Below are 16,847 nucleotides of genomic sequence, written 5' to 3'. Positions count from 1 at the left end.
TTCATATTCCATTAACGTGTAGGCATGGTAACCAAATCAACTACCCATTTGTAATGCATAGACAATGGTAACCATAGGATTTTCTCTACTTGCAATATGCTAAAAATCAGGGTTAAGTGACTTTATATATGCAATCCATCGTAACATGGCAATATAAAGAGTTGAGAAATTTACTATCATGCCCAATAGAGGTAGACAATCAGTCTCTACCACTACATGAGCTCCCATATAATACTCCCTATCACACTTAAGGGATGTCACTACACCCAAATCTCTCTTTTGACTTGAGAATACCGTTGTTTTCATTCATTGAGGACCTTTTCTCCAAACCAAAGGGCATACATGTTCCCATCAGCATCATCCTAACCCACTACCCAACCAATGCTAATTGGGATTGTATCCACGGTGTCGTGCTGCTACGCGCATATCATGTAAAAAAATCTAGAGTGTGGCTTTCTTTTAGATTTAGAGAGCCAATGCCACTTTAGGCATTAGTGTTAGTGTCCATGGTTCAAAATATTAGATTTTTGGACAAGTTTTAGCCAATTTTTGATTTATCTATTGTAAACATCCATTAAACTAAAGACAACTTCTAGATTAGGATGACATTAAAAGAAAGCATGTAGCTTTCAGCCAATTTAAGAGGATTTTATGTAAAAAGAGAGATTGACAAAATCACGCAACGCACGATCACTATTTTCATGCAGTGAACAACAATCCAAAAGGGGAGATGAAGAAGAAGTGATCTGACATAATTCTGGCTAGGTGTGTTGGCATTTTACCTTCCTTTTGGAGCTAATGAAAGCATCAGATTGGCCATTTGAGCAACATAGAGGAAGGTATTATTTCATACACGTTTTTGTCTATTAGAGTTATATCTTCTCATAATGTTGAAATAAACTAATATACTTCATCTTTGTTAGTATTCTTCTACATTTTCTAATTCTTTTTTTAAGTATTCTTCTACATCTTAATTTTTTTTGAACCCCTTCTCTTTCATCTACTCCTCTTCCTAAATCTACCTTCACCCTACTGTCTCTTATCTTCAAGAACTTGGCTTGAAACCTTCAACCCTTCTCTTATCTCTACCATCTCTGTAGTCTAAGCTCTTGAACCCCCATACATTCTTCTCTTGCCAAACCCATGTGGTGACCTTCAACCCTACGCGTTGCGACAATGGTGAGAATAATAGGCTGCCTATTCTCATCATTTTCTCTCTTTAGTGTTGCAGTTGAAATCAATAAGCTCTTTAACTTCTGAACTGCCTTCGTATATTATTTTTCCCACCAAAACTTTTGCTCTTTTCTCAAGAGCTGATATAAACTTTTAGTCACATGAGCAAAATGTGAAATGCATATCAAGTAAAAGGCACATATATCCAAAAATCTTTTCACCTCAGATATGTTCAAACATATCTTCTGCATCCTGCTTATGGCATCAATCCTTACTAGTGGGGGCTTTCTTCCATATGGTCCACACGTGCCCAACAACCAATACTTCCTCCACTCCAAAAATCGACTTTTCTCCTAAAAGTGTCAAATGCACTTCTTCAAGTTGACTCAAATCCTATCACAATCAGCAATATGATCAGCCACAAATCTTCTACATCCATGCTCATTCAACTCTTCATTCTTCTCATAAATATCACATCCTTTGATCGGGACATCATCAAGAAAGCATAAGATCAACTAAGGAATATATTCTCTCAAAACTTTATGTATAGCATTCATCATATGTGCCACTAAATTGGTTGCTTCTTGTGGAAGCGTACACATCCTAACCAATCCAAGCGGTGTCTTCATGGTAGTGATATCTCAGCTTTTGTAATGCAAGTTGGAACTGATCATATCCTGAATATAAATCTCCCATAGAATAATTTGCCTTGCTTGCAACTGCTTTTGAAAAGTCATCCACTGTTGGGTCTGATCCAATATTCCTTATGGTGACTTTATTAACTGGTTGTATATTCTATATAAACCTCAAAGAATCATTCTTCTTTGGAACAATAAACCACTGATTTAAATATGGAGTTGACGAGGGCTCCAAAATTTGCATCATGATCTTCTCATTCAAAAGCTCCAGCAACTTAGGCAAATATGCCCGAGGTACTGGAATATTCTTTAAATTCCATGGCACATGAGGTACTATAAAGATCATCATATGTGCAACTGTGGTCGGATCAACTTATCCAATTTCATCTGCTTGAAACACAAAGGCTTTCCCTGCCTTGCCAACATCTACAAGAGACAAGCTCTTTCTGCAAAAGAAAGCTTGTATCACCAAATTTCAGCTTTTGTAAAAATTCAGCTATAAATTTATGTCCTAATCCATGTGAATCCTTGAGCTAGGCTATTAAAACACTTTTTTAGCCAACCCATCACTTTCACGTGATAAAGGCAAAGCCATAGGCTTAATCTTCTTTGCAACTATTTTATACTTTGTACCCACCCTTGCTTCATCCTTGTTTTACAGTCCATATTGCAGCTTACAACATTCATACTCTCAACAAACTCCTGAATGACTCCATACATCTCTAAAGTGTCAACACAAATAACTTCTTTTTCTCTCCTATTTTTAACATTAATTTGCTACAGAAATTTCAACCACTACATCAACATCAACTAGCCCTGAAATACCTCCATTGGGAATAGCCATCAAACCATATGTTTTCAGCTCTTTTTTAGCCCATCCTACATATTTCCTTTTAGCCTTGCACATGGATAAAATATTCTTAAAACTACCAAGACTACATGCTGTCCATTCTTGCAATCCAAACACAAACACGGTTTCCCCATTTCTTAGAGGCATAATTATCTTTTGAGAGGCACTACCACAGTCTTCACTTACAACAGTGCTATCTAAAAGCCCTTAAACTCTCGTGCATTAGGTGGCATAGGATTATCCCGCAGCCTATCCCGATAGCAAGGATGATTCACACAAGTAGTGATAAATTGTAGGGCCTTTGTATTGTGTTGACTCCGAACCCAAGCATATGAAGTACCATCATCCAGGGCTTTTGTTTCTAGCCTTGATTTTGAAATATAGGGTTGCCCCAAAATCACCGGATAACTACATGAATCTTGCACAAAAAAATGATATTCATCCCTAACATCTCCAATAGTCACATGCGCATTCTAACAAGTTGCATAAAGATCCTCTAATAAATCGTTTGCTACTTGCATGCGCCATCTCGGATCTACATCAATTGGTCAACCTCCATTCTCATACAAGCTGCATGCCATAACATTGATTTTGGAACCATGATCCAAGAGAGTTATGCAAGGCGTATCTCTTTCTCCCACTTTAACAATTGTCTCCGTTATAGCATGAGCCCAATGCGTCCGTGAATAATGACTGCTTGAAATAAAATGAGCATCTTCTTCCTCATGTGCTTGTTGATGGACATCCCCATTATACATAGTCTTCTCTCTATGCTTACTGCTATCCATAAGACCAATTTTAGCCACAAGCTTGCTATCTACACTCCCATTTAACTCATTTTCAACATTAACTTGCTCCAAATCAGCATTACATCCATCATCATATTCCCTCTGAAGTTGTTTCTCTATGTCTTTGTCAACCTGCATCAATGCTTGCAAAACTTCACTATCAAACTGTCTTTTTCATTTCAGCATATCAATAATTGCAACATGAAATTCACGCTTTACGATTCCAAGAACTTTTCCAAGTGTGAATTTCACTCTAATGCCAAGTATGCAACCTTCCAAGATCTTTTTAAGATTTGTGGTAGTCTCAAGATCTGATTGTAACCTATAACCAAGCTACTTGCCCTTTTTCTTCCCTTCTTGTTTCTTCTCTTGAGATGCATCCTCCATAACATGCTTAAGTATGGCTTTTTTGGCCTCTTTTTACTACTTCATTTTACTTCGTGTTGAGTGTTTAGATGGGCCTGAAAAGGAAGGACCAGCAGTGTCCTCATCTCTTCTTTTATTTTCTTTCACAAGAGCTTCTTGATTATGAACCTCAGCCAAATAAGCATATGCTAAAAATGAATCCACTAGTGTACTCTATCATGTTCTCCCTCGTACACTCTGACTTGTATCAGTCAATTCAGACTTTGCTATTTTTTTCTTTTCCATGCAATTTAATGCTTGCATCCAAATGCGAGATTTTTCTTTATCCATGCCTCCTTTACGAGCTTCATTAGTCCTTTCAATTCTCAACCCATATGTGACTGCATCTATGGCAACAAATGTTGTCCTTGCAACCATCTCTTCTAACCTCTTCTGCATGCTACCATTTCTAAAATTTGGCACTATTGGAAGACTTGTTTCTATTGCATGTATTTTTTCATCTTTCCAAAAGACTAACCTTTTTTCTTCCTCTTCACAGCAGGTTGTACAGTCTCGTTTTTCTGTGAGGTGCCCGCCCATCGACTTTCCAGGCACTCTTTTAGCGGTCTATTGAGAAACGAATCTAAGCGTCGCTGCCTGGCACTCCCAGGGAATGTTCTGAGTTTTGTCGCCTAGGGTTTCCCAAATCCACCTCGCAACGGAACGTTCACGACCGAACCCACTAGGATCGACCTGAAATTTGGGTTCCTAGTTATCAAGGTCTCCTGTTAGCATTCTAGCGTCGGGTATTGGACATCCCACTTTACATAGAGATACCCAACCCGAAGCAGATCTATCCCGCACTTGGTTCAAAGAGAATGGGAAACGAGAGGGATGCATTGCTCAACCTCTTTGCCCATAGGGCATAGTCCCATTCCGGTCCCCTAAAATGGCATAAATCGGGTTCTAACCTATCAATACCTAAATGTCGAATGATGATAAAAACTTGTGAGAAGCCTCCCAGTTCTCTGGGACCACCCTGCCATAGGACGGACCCGTCGGGGGTTCCGCCCACCCACTTCCCTTAATAGCTTTAGTTTTCTAATTAGGTCCTACCACATTTATGTGTGACACTTAAAATCAGCTTCATTAATTAAGCCTTTTAGGGAACAAGGTTCGTTCGCGTAAATTATAGCACAGACACGAAAACAGAGCAAAGCAGTCTATTGACAAACAAGTTCAATTTCAAACAAGTTCCTTAACTTATCTTCAAGTTAATCTTTGTCTCCCGCCCATACAGGAGAAATTATGTTTCACTTCTGTCCAACAGAAGTATCTCTTCTGCCATGCAGAAGTAACTGGTCCAATTCACATGGCACCAAAACTCAATCCTTTATCTAGAATAGGATCTCCCAACATGCCCAGATGTTGGGGGCCATGGAGGTCTTCAACTCCATTCTAGACCTAGCAAGGGGTGTCCAGAGCTCCAACTGACCCAGAAGCTGTCTAGGAGCGAAACATCATACCCGTGGTTGGCCTTTTCACCACTCGACCTTCGGCCCATGAATCGAGCAGTGCCCTCTCGGGTTACTACGCGGTGCGACCATGGAGGTGATCCACCCGTACAATATATCCTTCCTTAATTAAATCCTTTAAGAATCAAGCACAAACAAGGCATTCAGCCTAAAATCATTTTCCAAGAAAACATTCCTTTAATCCCATGGCGACTTGTCATCACAGACCCTTGCCATGCATTTACCATAAATCACAAGCACTTGGATTAATCATCCAAACAACAACTAACAACTAGTTGAATATAAAAGCATTTAGGATGTTGTTCAATCAATCAACAAAACCAATTGTATTCTTTCCAACCAATGCAAGAATAGACGATAAAACATTTCCATCATATATTTGCTCTCTCCCTTGGGATCTAAGAGCAATACCATGCAAACATGTTCTTAACACTTCCTTCCTTCAGCTAGGGCATATGTTAAGGGTTCAAACACTATTCATGATGTAAGTTCTATAGGTCACTTACCTTGATTGATAACCCAACCCTGAATTTGGATTGGAAAAAGTCATCCTTATCCAAAGGATCTCAAGACATCCTAGTTTTAACCCTTATGATCAATTTATTGTACTAGCTCTTAGTCAAGTCATGAGGCAACTAGAAAATTATCCTCGTATATCAAACGTGTTATAGACATAACATATAAATACTTGATAAGATAAGTATGAGATTATCTCAAGTAATTAGACTTTAACATGCCTTGCCTTGAGCTAGAATATAATTCTTCTTAATATTTGGGCTCTTAAGCTAAGTACTTTTGAAGTATCTAAACTTTAAACTAGTACTTTCTATTCATGAATCTCAATGTCATCTTCTTTTAGTAATTATGCTATTTATAACCCTTGACTGTACTTTAATCTAGCACTCGTATGTCCAATCTTTTAATGTCGTTATTTTGACGTCTATGCCATTCATAACGCTTGACTAATTCTTCCTTGTAATTGCTCTACTAGCAAATAAGTCATATGTGACTAGGTGCAATTATCTTCCCTTGATATATGCACTTCAAAAACTCCATCTTTCGAATAGGTGAGATGAAATTTATCCTTTTCCATTACCTATACTCGTGCAATAGTATGGGGCCTAACGTATCTCATACGAGAATCAAAGCAAGCATCTATCAACTTGAAAATACATTACTTACAACCGGAACTATAGTTGGATTGACAGTGATGCCTTTGCTCGAAGCCTTGTTGTTGGTTGCGGGATTGTCATCCGCACGCGACATTCTTCGCTTGGAGGCCATCGTCCGCAAATAGACTCAAGAGATTAAGGAGGTGGAGTAGATTCAAGATGGGAGAGCGTTAGAGAAGATGGTTAAGTCGAGGATCGAGATAGAAGGAATTGAGCCAATTCTCTTCCTTGCAGCCTCTCGGGGTGACTCTTCTCTCTCTCTTTCTCTCAAGCTCTCTTTCAAGATCTTCCTCACAATCTCTTGGAGGAGTATCCTCTTCTCTACCTCTCTCTTGCAGCCTCTCGGTGTCTCCTTATGCTTTCTATGCCTCTCCCATGCCTCATATTTATAGTGAATTAGAGAAGAGGGCTTGTGGTTGAGAAGTAGAGCTCTTTATGGAGGGGGATCTTGGAAAGATCAGTGATCTGATGCTCAGATCATAAATCTGATGGTTCCATTGGCTCCGAAAGGGGGGTAAAACGCCAAGTGTCAAGACACTTGGTTAGATAGCTCTCAGTTCACTCCTTCTTCTTTTCTCTGTTCGAAGTGCTGTCTACTGCCTGTAAACTGCGATCGCGGCACGCGCGATTTCGCCAGTCACTTTTCTTTATTTTTCTTTTTATAAAATCTTCAAACTAACTAAAATATCTCTTGTCTTTTCTTTTAAATGACATCCAATTCTAAAAATCTCCATATCTTTTTTCAGGATAATATCTAAAATATCTAAAATATACTAGCTTTGCCCAAATTTTAATATTTTTGGACCATCCAAACTATACACATTAACCTAGTGATTAATATAACTCATAAGTCTCGTTCACGTTGTAATTTACGTGAAGGGTGACTACGGTTCTTGCCAATTCGAGAAAAATATCAAATTTACGACTCTTGATTTTTCTAAATAAAATATTTTAAATTAAATAAAAATTATTAATAATTAATGTTAGTTAGTTTTTACCTTAGTTAGTCTTTAGTTAGTAATCTTACTAACTTATTAATTGACTAACTAACTTTTAAACTAACCAACTAACTTTTATTGTGCGGAGATATTACATTTTCATACTATAAACTGTCACATCAAATGCATCTCCTCTTATATCCTTCTTTGTATGGTCTTTGAGCTATTGCTCGAGCCTTCTCTTCTACCTTGACATCCAATTTTTTGACCTTTGCATAGATTTCTATCAAATTGAGCCTCAAATCATGCATGCCTTTGATTAGTACATCCACAATATCACCTTTAAGAGCCGAATCAATAGGTATAGCCGGTTGTTTTGCCATAGCTATAGATGTCTTGGTTGCAATTTCAATCCCCCTTCTGATGAGCACTAGCAAGTGTGGTGCCTATACCTCATCTTAATTTCATCCACTCTCTCTTTATCAATGCATGTACTGCCTCGAGTACATTAGCCCAATTTGATTTCAGCCCCGTTTCAAAAGAGGCATCTTCTAAATGATCAGTCAGCTTCTCCTACAAAATAGGATCTGCAACCTTAAAAAAGAAATCAATTTTCTAACTCTCTAATGATTGCTGCTCATCGGCATCCAATTGCACATACCGACTTTCAAATTCACGGAGCAAAGCTGTAGTAGCCAACCCTTTATTGATTTTCAATCCAATCTATAAATGTCTTTTTAGTTACCAATCCTGCATCTTCCAAGAAAAACTCTTCTCTCAAAGCTTTCTTAAAAGCTGCCAAATCAAAATCTTTTCTATGTAACTCATCAATCCGATCATGCAATGCATGTATGGCCAAACGAGAGAAATACCAACTCCATGCATACTGTGGTACCCCATGAAACAACATCTTTTCTTCATACAATCGGATAAAGGCCAAAACATTCTGACCCTTAAACGGCTTCAATTCGTGTCCCACTACTTGCAATGCTTTCACAACTAAGAAATCAATTCTTTCGGCGTCTTGCCAAGTTTGCATCTGTTGTTATAATAACAACTGCTGATGTTGTTGTTGCTACAACAAAGCAATCATCTTTGTAATGTATCACCACCACTTGAACTTACAGAACTCCCCCATCTTTATACACTTGCTGGGACTTTCACATCAGGTTCACCACTAACTAAGTGTTTGGGGTTGAAATTCTACCACGAGGGTAAGAGACAATAGGGTGGAGGGCAATTCATGGAGAGGAGTAGATGGAAAGGAAGGGGTTTAAAGAAATAGAAGATGTAGAGGAATACTCATAGAGGTGAAGCCTATTAATTTATTTTTACATCTTGAGAAGATAAATCTCTTGTAGACAAAAAAAATGTACATAAAATAATAGCTTCCTCTCAACTGCTCAAACGGCCAATCTGATGCTTCCATTGGCTCCAAAAGGGGGGTGAAATAACTAGGACACCTGGCCAAAATACTCCTAGATCACTCCTTTATCTCCTAGTTGGAGTGCTATTCACTATATGAAAACTATGATCGTGTGTCGCGTGATTTGGCTAATTCTTCTTTTTGCATAAAATCTCCCAAAAATGGCTAAAAGCTACATAGTTTCTTTTACATCTCATGCTATTCTAGAAGTTATCTACAATTTTTGGATTTCTACAAGAGGTAATGTCTAAAATATCAAAAATTAGCTAAACTTGTCCAAAAATCTAGTATTTTTGAACCATCCATAGTACGGACATTGGCATTAAAGACTAATATGGAATTGGCTCTCTAGATCGATAAGAAAGCCACACTCTAGATTTTTTCACATTGTGACTACGTAGCAGCATGACAACGTACAAGAGTTGGGATATTCATCACTTAAATAGGAACCACTAGTGAGTGGAAAGGTGGTTGGGTGAATTTTGAGGGTCGTATAGGATGCCTACAATTGAAAGATGGGTTGTTTTCTTGGTCAACATCATGAGGACCATTTTTTTTGAGTCATTATTAGATTTTGGGAGGGTGGAGCGGAGTACAACATGTTTTTTTCTTATTGAGTGATGAGAGTGAGGTTAAGGATCAAAATTAAATCAAGGAATTGTGTTTGTGTTTTACATATTTCACGAGCACATGTAGATAGACTAGGCTCTATTTTTTTAGTGCATCCATCTTATCATGTGGGACATTGATTGTATGACTGCATAGCATGGATCCAATTTTGCATTTCTTCTTGAAGTCATGTGAGCACATAATTCAAATTCAAAGCATATTTTTAGATAGAAAGAAACACATTGCATTGTTACAAGGTGTGGAGCAGTTAGCTGATGTAGTCAAGGTCACAGTGGGTCCCAAGGGAAGAAATGTTGTCATTGAGCAAAGATTTGGAGCTTACTTACTTTTTTACTTGTATTGAGGGAAAATAGGACATGAAACTAGTACTAAAGTTGTTTGTATATGTCAACAACATGTATACTATGCCTTATTTAGAAAACTAAAGAACATTACGTGTGCAAATGGGAAGTAGGGAAGTAATTTTTCTTGATGAAAATTCTTGATGGTTGAGTGGACTTATCAAGTGCTTTCTAAATTATGGAAAATAAGACAAAAAAGAAATGATGACTTCCTAGAGTTAGGTCCTAGATCCTAATTAAGTGTTGTTTTGGGGGGCTAGAACTAAGATTATATCTTATGGAAATAAGTTTTTTTAAAACAAAATTAAAGAGAATCTAAAAGGATAATGGAAGCCAAGGGATAGATCCTAAAACTATGTGATACCAAAGCAAGTTAAATAAATCTCCTTTGAATAATGAACAACTGGAAAAATTTTAACAAAATGAAAGAGAACCCAAATTTGGGGTGGAAGCCAAGGGATAAATAAAAAAATTATTAGGATGATTATGACATTGTTAAGAAAAGTGTTTAGAAAATGAGATTTAAGGGAGATTGTCATAAGATAAAAGAATAGAAATTTCCTTACAATGAATACAAGGTAGGTAAAAATATCTTTAGATAAAAAGAACACAAGAAAGCAAGGAAAAATACATTAAATACTAGCTACTATCATGGAAATTTTTTCGTAAGCTAGAAAGTTAACAATGTCCTAAAGAGAAATTCCTTTTCTCACTCTTCTTGATTGTGTACGAGACAAGGAGCAATAGTTTCAAGAGTTGTTTTTCACAGCCATGGTCTCATTGTAGTTTCATCTTGAGACTAGATGTTTCACATACTAGGTGGAGAGCATATTTACTCCTCTAACTTTCTAGTTTGCCCAAGTTTGCACCCAGCCCCATAGGCGCTAGCATTTGATACATGTCTCCTACATTCATAATGACTTGAAAAATGGTATAGAGTATGACCTATGGAAGCTACATTGGGTGGAAAGACTTTGTTTTGGTGCAAGCAACTCTTTATATCTCACATGAGCCACACAAACCCCATAATGCACATAAATGGATATATGATAACCTTAAAGCAATGGGTTTATTGTTGTGTCGACAAAGTTGTTCATCTAGTTGTGTAGTTGTAGCTTGATGATCCTGTTAAGAAGGGGAAATATAAGTACTCAAGGAAAAGAGGGAAAATATTAGCTACATTGCCATGTATATAAGGTGTATGGGGCTTCATTCTTGGACCATCAAAAAATATGAATACACTTTCATCTTCATCTTCTTCACCTTCAACTTTCATGGCTTCCTCTCCCTTCTCTCTCCTCTTCTTGGCACTCTCTCTCTCATTCATGTCTTTCTCTCTCTTCTTCTACCTCTTTCTCTCTCATCACTATAGTCTTATTCCTTCTCCTTCTCTCTCTTAGGTCTTCTTCATTACAGTTGGTATCAAAGTCTTCGTCTTTGATCCTCTCTTCTTTCTCTTTCCTCATATTGAGTTACATTTTACAAAAGAAAGACCCTATTTCAGATAGGTAGAGTAGGGATAAAAGTTTTGAGTAGTGATGGAGTAACACAGGGGGATGGCACCTTTCTTGAATACCATGCAAGCTATAGTAGGATGCTTGGACAAAACCTAGAGGCAAAGGGACAAAAATGATAGCTCGTTTTCAAGCCCTAATCAAAATTTAGAGGTAAACTTGCCAAGAAGGACACATAGGAGCTAGTGAGGGCTTTAGTCATAGTTTTGAGAAGAGATATTTTCATTCTTCCTTGCAAGCTTCCTTTTAGAGTTTCCATGGAGTGCCAAGCCAAGATCTCTCCATATCTCTTAGACCTTGCTTCTCCCTTGCAAATAGGTGTTGCCATGGTTTTCTTCAATTCACCGTGAGCCTTTGGAGTACCCAATCACTATAGTGTAGACCACCAAAAAAAGGGTAAGGATTAATGTAGGATATGTTGTTCACAATAGGTCATTTTTCTTCTTTCCCTAGAGCTTCCTCTTTCGAGCATGATGAGGGAGCATCTAGTTTTGGAGTCTTGGTGCATCTTGAATTTGTACTACTAGGGAGGCGGTTCTCAACATTGAGGATCTCTGATCATCCACTTTTCTTTCCAAGGTTTGAGGCCACAAGATCTATGGCCCAATCATAAGAGGAGTTTCCTACTTTGGATAACAAAGGGGATTCTGTTGAGGGTGACTCCAAGGATTGAAAAGTATCTTGCTTGGATCAATTGAGTGTGGTTTGTTTGGATTTTTGCTTTGAGCCATTGACTACATCTCATGGTCATAGCTCCTATAGAGGATGCTTATTGCAATTTGTGCTAGAGAAGTGTAGTCCATGGTGCCCAAAATGAAGGCAATAGCTCAAAGGTGATACATGGAGGAGTTTCCTTGTGAATGTTGTGCTCTCAATATCCATTGTCAATAGCAACCCATGCAAGATTCGAGGGTGGTTGATGCAGATCAGATGGAAAGAAAATAGAAGGCTTCTGAAACCTAGATGTGTTTGAAGTAATCTCATTTCCTGACTCCTAGTCTACAACCTTAGGTTGGCATGTTATCTCGCAGTTCATCTAGAAGCACGACATCCTATTCAACAAGAGGCTCTGAAAGATTTATCTGCAAAACTGCCTTAGGCTTTGAGCCAAACATTTGAGTCCTTCTTTTCTAGGCATGTATATCATCTCTAAGTTCTTCAAAAGTGTGCATGCTTTCTCTGCATCAAATCTTCCAACAAACTAATGGACACAAAAAGAAAATTGCATTACTTGAAGTAATAGAAATAGTAGATGCTGTTGATGTATCTAATTCTGATGCAACCCTCTTCATGTATTTCATGGCTAGTTACACAGTATCAAGTTTGATCCTTCCAACCACACCAACGTGAAGTAGCCATTGAGTTGTTGTGGCTAGTCTAACAAGAAAAGAGGTTAATTGAGGAGCTAGGCCAAATACTCTTGGACTCTCAACAAATAAGATGCATTCTCAAGCTTAGCATGTAGATCTCAAGATCATAGGCTTGGGGAAGACACATCTTTTTCAATTTTGGGGCAGACAAAGTAAATGAGTTTTCACAAAAGCATGACATTGATCTCATTTGCACAGCACATTAGGTTGGAGAAGATGGCTATGGATTTTTATTGATAGGTAGCTGCTGACAATTTTCTCTACTCCACATTACTATGGTGAATTTGATAATGTTGGGGCTATGATGAGTGTTGATGAGGCACTCATGTGCTCTCTTTAGATTCTAAAACCTATAGATATTAATCCCAAATATACTTATGCTTGTGTGAACTCTACACGACTAAGGACACCACCTCAGAGGAGCCAAGATCAAGGTGGCAAAGCTTAGTGGCTTCAATGGTAAGATATGCAATTGCATAGACTACCTGTGTAAAGACATGCATTGTGCAATTGGTCTTGTCAAATAATAATTATTTATAATTCATAGAGACTAAGGAAGGAATATGTTAGTTGCATCTCTTTATTATTACATGCTTAATGGAAACAGTAAAAAGATATCCACACCTTCCGATTTCTTAACCTATGTGAAAGCAAGATTAGCATATTCTTATTTGATTTGTCAAATACAAGGGGATCATATAGTGAAATTTGGTATAGATCTCATATGTTCTATTTATGCCACCTATAGTATCCCGTCTTGAAGTTGATGAGATTGATTCCTCAAGAAATTAGAAATAAGCAACGCTAGCTTATTAGACTAATCAAAGTTTTGACATGCAAGTTTGAAGTAAATGTGCCAATGATGCTCTTCTAAGGAAGAATTTTCATGAAGCTTTTTGGAATCTTTAATGGAATGTGCTAGCTAAGGTTTGAAGATGATGCATTAGTACATTGATATATGCAGGCATTATGAGTTTATTCATGGGGATCACACTTTAGGATACATAGTACTTTGAGAACATAAAAAGGTGTAGAGTATAGGGTTTAGGTTGGACATTTCCAAAGAGGTATTTCTAGCAAAGCCATGATGTTATATAGGCATGCCATGGTATGATGCAACATATGATGTAGCCAGATGCCTTTGCAAAGCTTTCATGTTGAGGGATATGGGGGACATTGAGAGAGATGCATGTTGTCCTTGCACATACGCCCTCCATGTTTGAATGATTAGACTCCACATTGGAAAGCATATTACTAGTCGTATGACTAGTTGCAAACTTTGCTAGGTAGTTTGTAGTAGCCACACAAAAAAGGACTACATTCATAATCTACCAACCTAATATTCTAATGTGCTAGTAGCTTCCCCTATTAATTGTACTTGGGCATGTTCACAAGGGTCCTTTGATAAGTGTGCCTTAGATTCTGACCTAGAATGACAACAAGACATTATGCTCTTTGCAGGTGTTCTACATAGCTTATAGATCTTGATCTACAAGGGCCTTCCCTTTTGTGTAGTTTGTAGTAGCAAGAATCCATCAATATAACTATATCACCATGCCAATACCTAGAAAAGTTGGATGTTTGATTAGCCTTTTGAGGTGGGACATTCTCAAGATTGAGATTTGACAAAATCAGAAGCTTTGTGTTGACTGTATGAGGGTTGAGGTGCATATAATAACACCTACTCTCTTCCATGTGAAACGACATGATCACTCCTATGGACTTTGACAAGATTACATGCCTTATGCAACAAACATGGGGGAAAGGAAGATAAGTATGCCATGATCTAAACTATGTGGAATGCATAATTTCTTTCAACAAAACACATCTCAATAGTGGATCCTTGCTTAATGATTTTAAAGGTTCCCATCACCATCTATTCATTGTTGATGGAACAAGCATCATGGTCTAGAAATGATGCATTTCTTTTATGTCAAATGAAAGGGACATTATTGTCAAAAGGGTTTGTAGCAACATACAAAAGAACCACTTGAGAAATAGTTCAATGGTGAAGTTTGGGAAGAAAGGACCCTATAGTGAAAAACAATTAGAGAAATTTAAGATTGGTTCTTGAGTCTCTCTACATTGGGAAGATGTACATTTAGATTGCTAGATGTATATTTTAGATTTCTTTTTATGCAAAAGAAGACTCTTTGAACAACAACCACTCCTACATGAACTCCAAGATGCCTTATTGATGCCTTTTCTTTCTATTGTAGGAGTTGTCCTGCATTTGATGACATTCTTGCCTATATAGGAAATATTAGTTTAAAAAAACTCCTTCAATAATCCTTTACAAATTGATCATGATCACAGGATGGCCAAAACTTGCAGAACTAATGTTGCTACTATGGCATGACATAAGGCCCTCCTACATCATAGAAGGGAAGAGTTTGTCATCAAACAAGGGAATATTGAAGCAACATATTGTAGAATCTCATAGACTTCCTTAGCTTGCAAGGTGACATAGTCTAAACTATAGCAATAAATGTATTGGCATTACATAGAAAATATCTTAGTTCAAGACATGTAATCTTTCTTGGCAATATTACAGGCTCGCCATGTTGAAGTTAGAGAAGCTTTGTATCTGACTACTCTACATGAGGGTGGGTACAAGGCACTCTATGCAATGAACATGTGTAAGCCACTGTGGGCAATGAATGCTCTGTAATCAAAAGTTTGTAAAATGTAGAGGCAAATAGAGTACTAGTCATGTGGCTGATGAATATGTAATGTAGAGGCTACTTTTTTTGTAATGTGGCGAATGAATATGCAATGAAAGAGGGGATTAATGCATCAATTTAATATGTGTATTAAAATACTACATGCAAGTCAAAAATATTGTGTTACAAAAGCTATGTTTTAAAATGCTATGTCCCAAGCCCATATGGTATGATGGTGTTGTATGATGAACACCACATAACGAAAATGAGTAGCACATACAGTTTGCTTGCATTTTGTAACATCATTTTAAAATGCTTACACTTTTGTAACACTGTGATGACACTTGTATTTCTTAAATATCAGAAGTCAAATGGTCCACTTTCTCATAACTATCTACTTGTGTTGAACATATAGGAAATGTTTCTACATTTCAAAACATAGATACTTTAGAAGGCCAATCATAGGTACCAATATCTCAATGTATTCAAGTAATAAAAATGGGTGTTGCTTCCATATGCAACCCTTAGAAAAGTATAAGCGGATGAAATGCTTGTTAATTTGAATGTATTGGATATGAAAACTTATGAATCCTACTCAATTAAACACACATTTTATTGTTATACCTCAAGCCATGTATAGGGAAGATTGAATTTTCATTGTAAGGACTCGTTGCACTCATATCAATACGATGACTATTAGAACAAGTAGTGGTGATTATTAGAGCAAGTAGTCGCTATATTAGGCATATAACTCATGCAATATTGGTCCATCTATGGCACATATGAATACATGGATACTCCTTGGTATCATTTTGTGCACTATATGCATCCAATCCATTCAAGATTATAGTAATCCCCAAAGAGAGAGAGAGAGAGAGAGAGAGAGAGAGAGAGAGAGAGAGAGATCTAACACATATATTTGTTTTTTTAATGTGTTATTTCAATCATGTCACACAAAAGGGTAGATGGAAAGGTTATGCAAGATCAGCCAAAGATAGACTAGTCACTCCTTCATCTACTCATACTTGACATAAAAGAACTCATGGACCATCTCTCTATACTACTGAAAGTGAAAAGCCTTCAAGGGATATAGTGGGTACTTCTTATCCTCAAATGCAAGAAGAAAGTGTCAAGAAAGATGATATAATAGTAGAGAAAGGGTCTAAAATAGTACAAAAGTATGGTGAGGAAGCAAAAAACTAGGTTTCTAATATTGAAATGCAAATGGTAGGATGTGGGGGATGTGATAAGGCAGAATAGACTTATCTCTCCAAAATTTTACCCTCCTATCCCCTTGTATTGCATGATTCCACATGTTGTTAGAGGCATTCATATATACATGTCCTCCTCAAAAAGTGCATTTCAATATAAGGGTTATTTACTAGAAAAAGACTTATGTCATGTGCCTACCTAACAATTCTGTGGTAGCACGTTTTAGTGGTCCATCAGGAAGCTATCCTAGAT

The sequence above is a fragment of the Lygodium microphyllum genome, chromosome 20 (genome assembly GCF_053477565.2).
Source record: "Lygodium microphyllum isolate KBCC chromosome 20, Lygodium_microphyllum_v1.1.10, whole genome shotgun sequence".
NCBI classification, from domain to species: Eukaryota; Viridiplantae; Streptophyta; class Polypodiopsida; order Schizaeales; family Lygodiaceae; genus Lygodium; species Lygodium microphyllum.
This window is presented reverse-complemented; position numbering follows the sequence as displayed.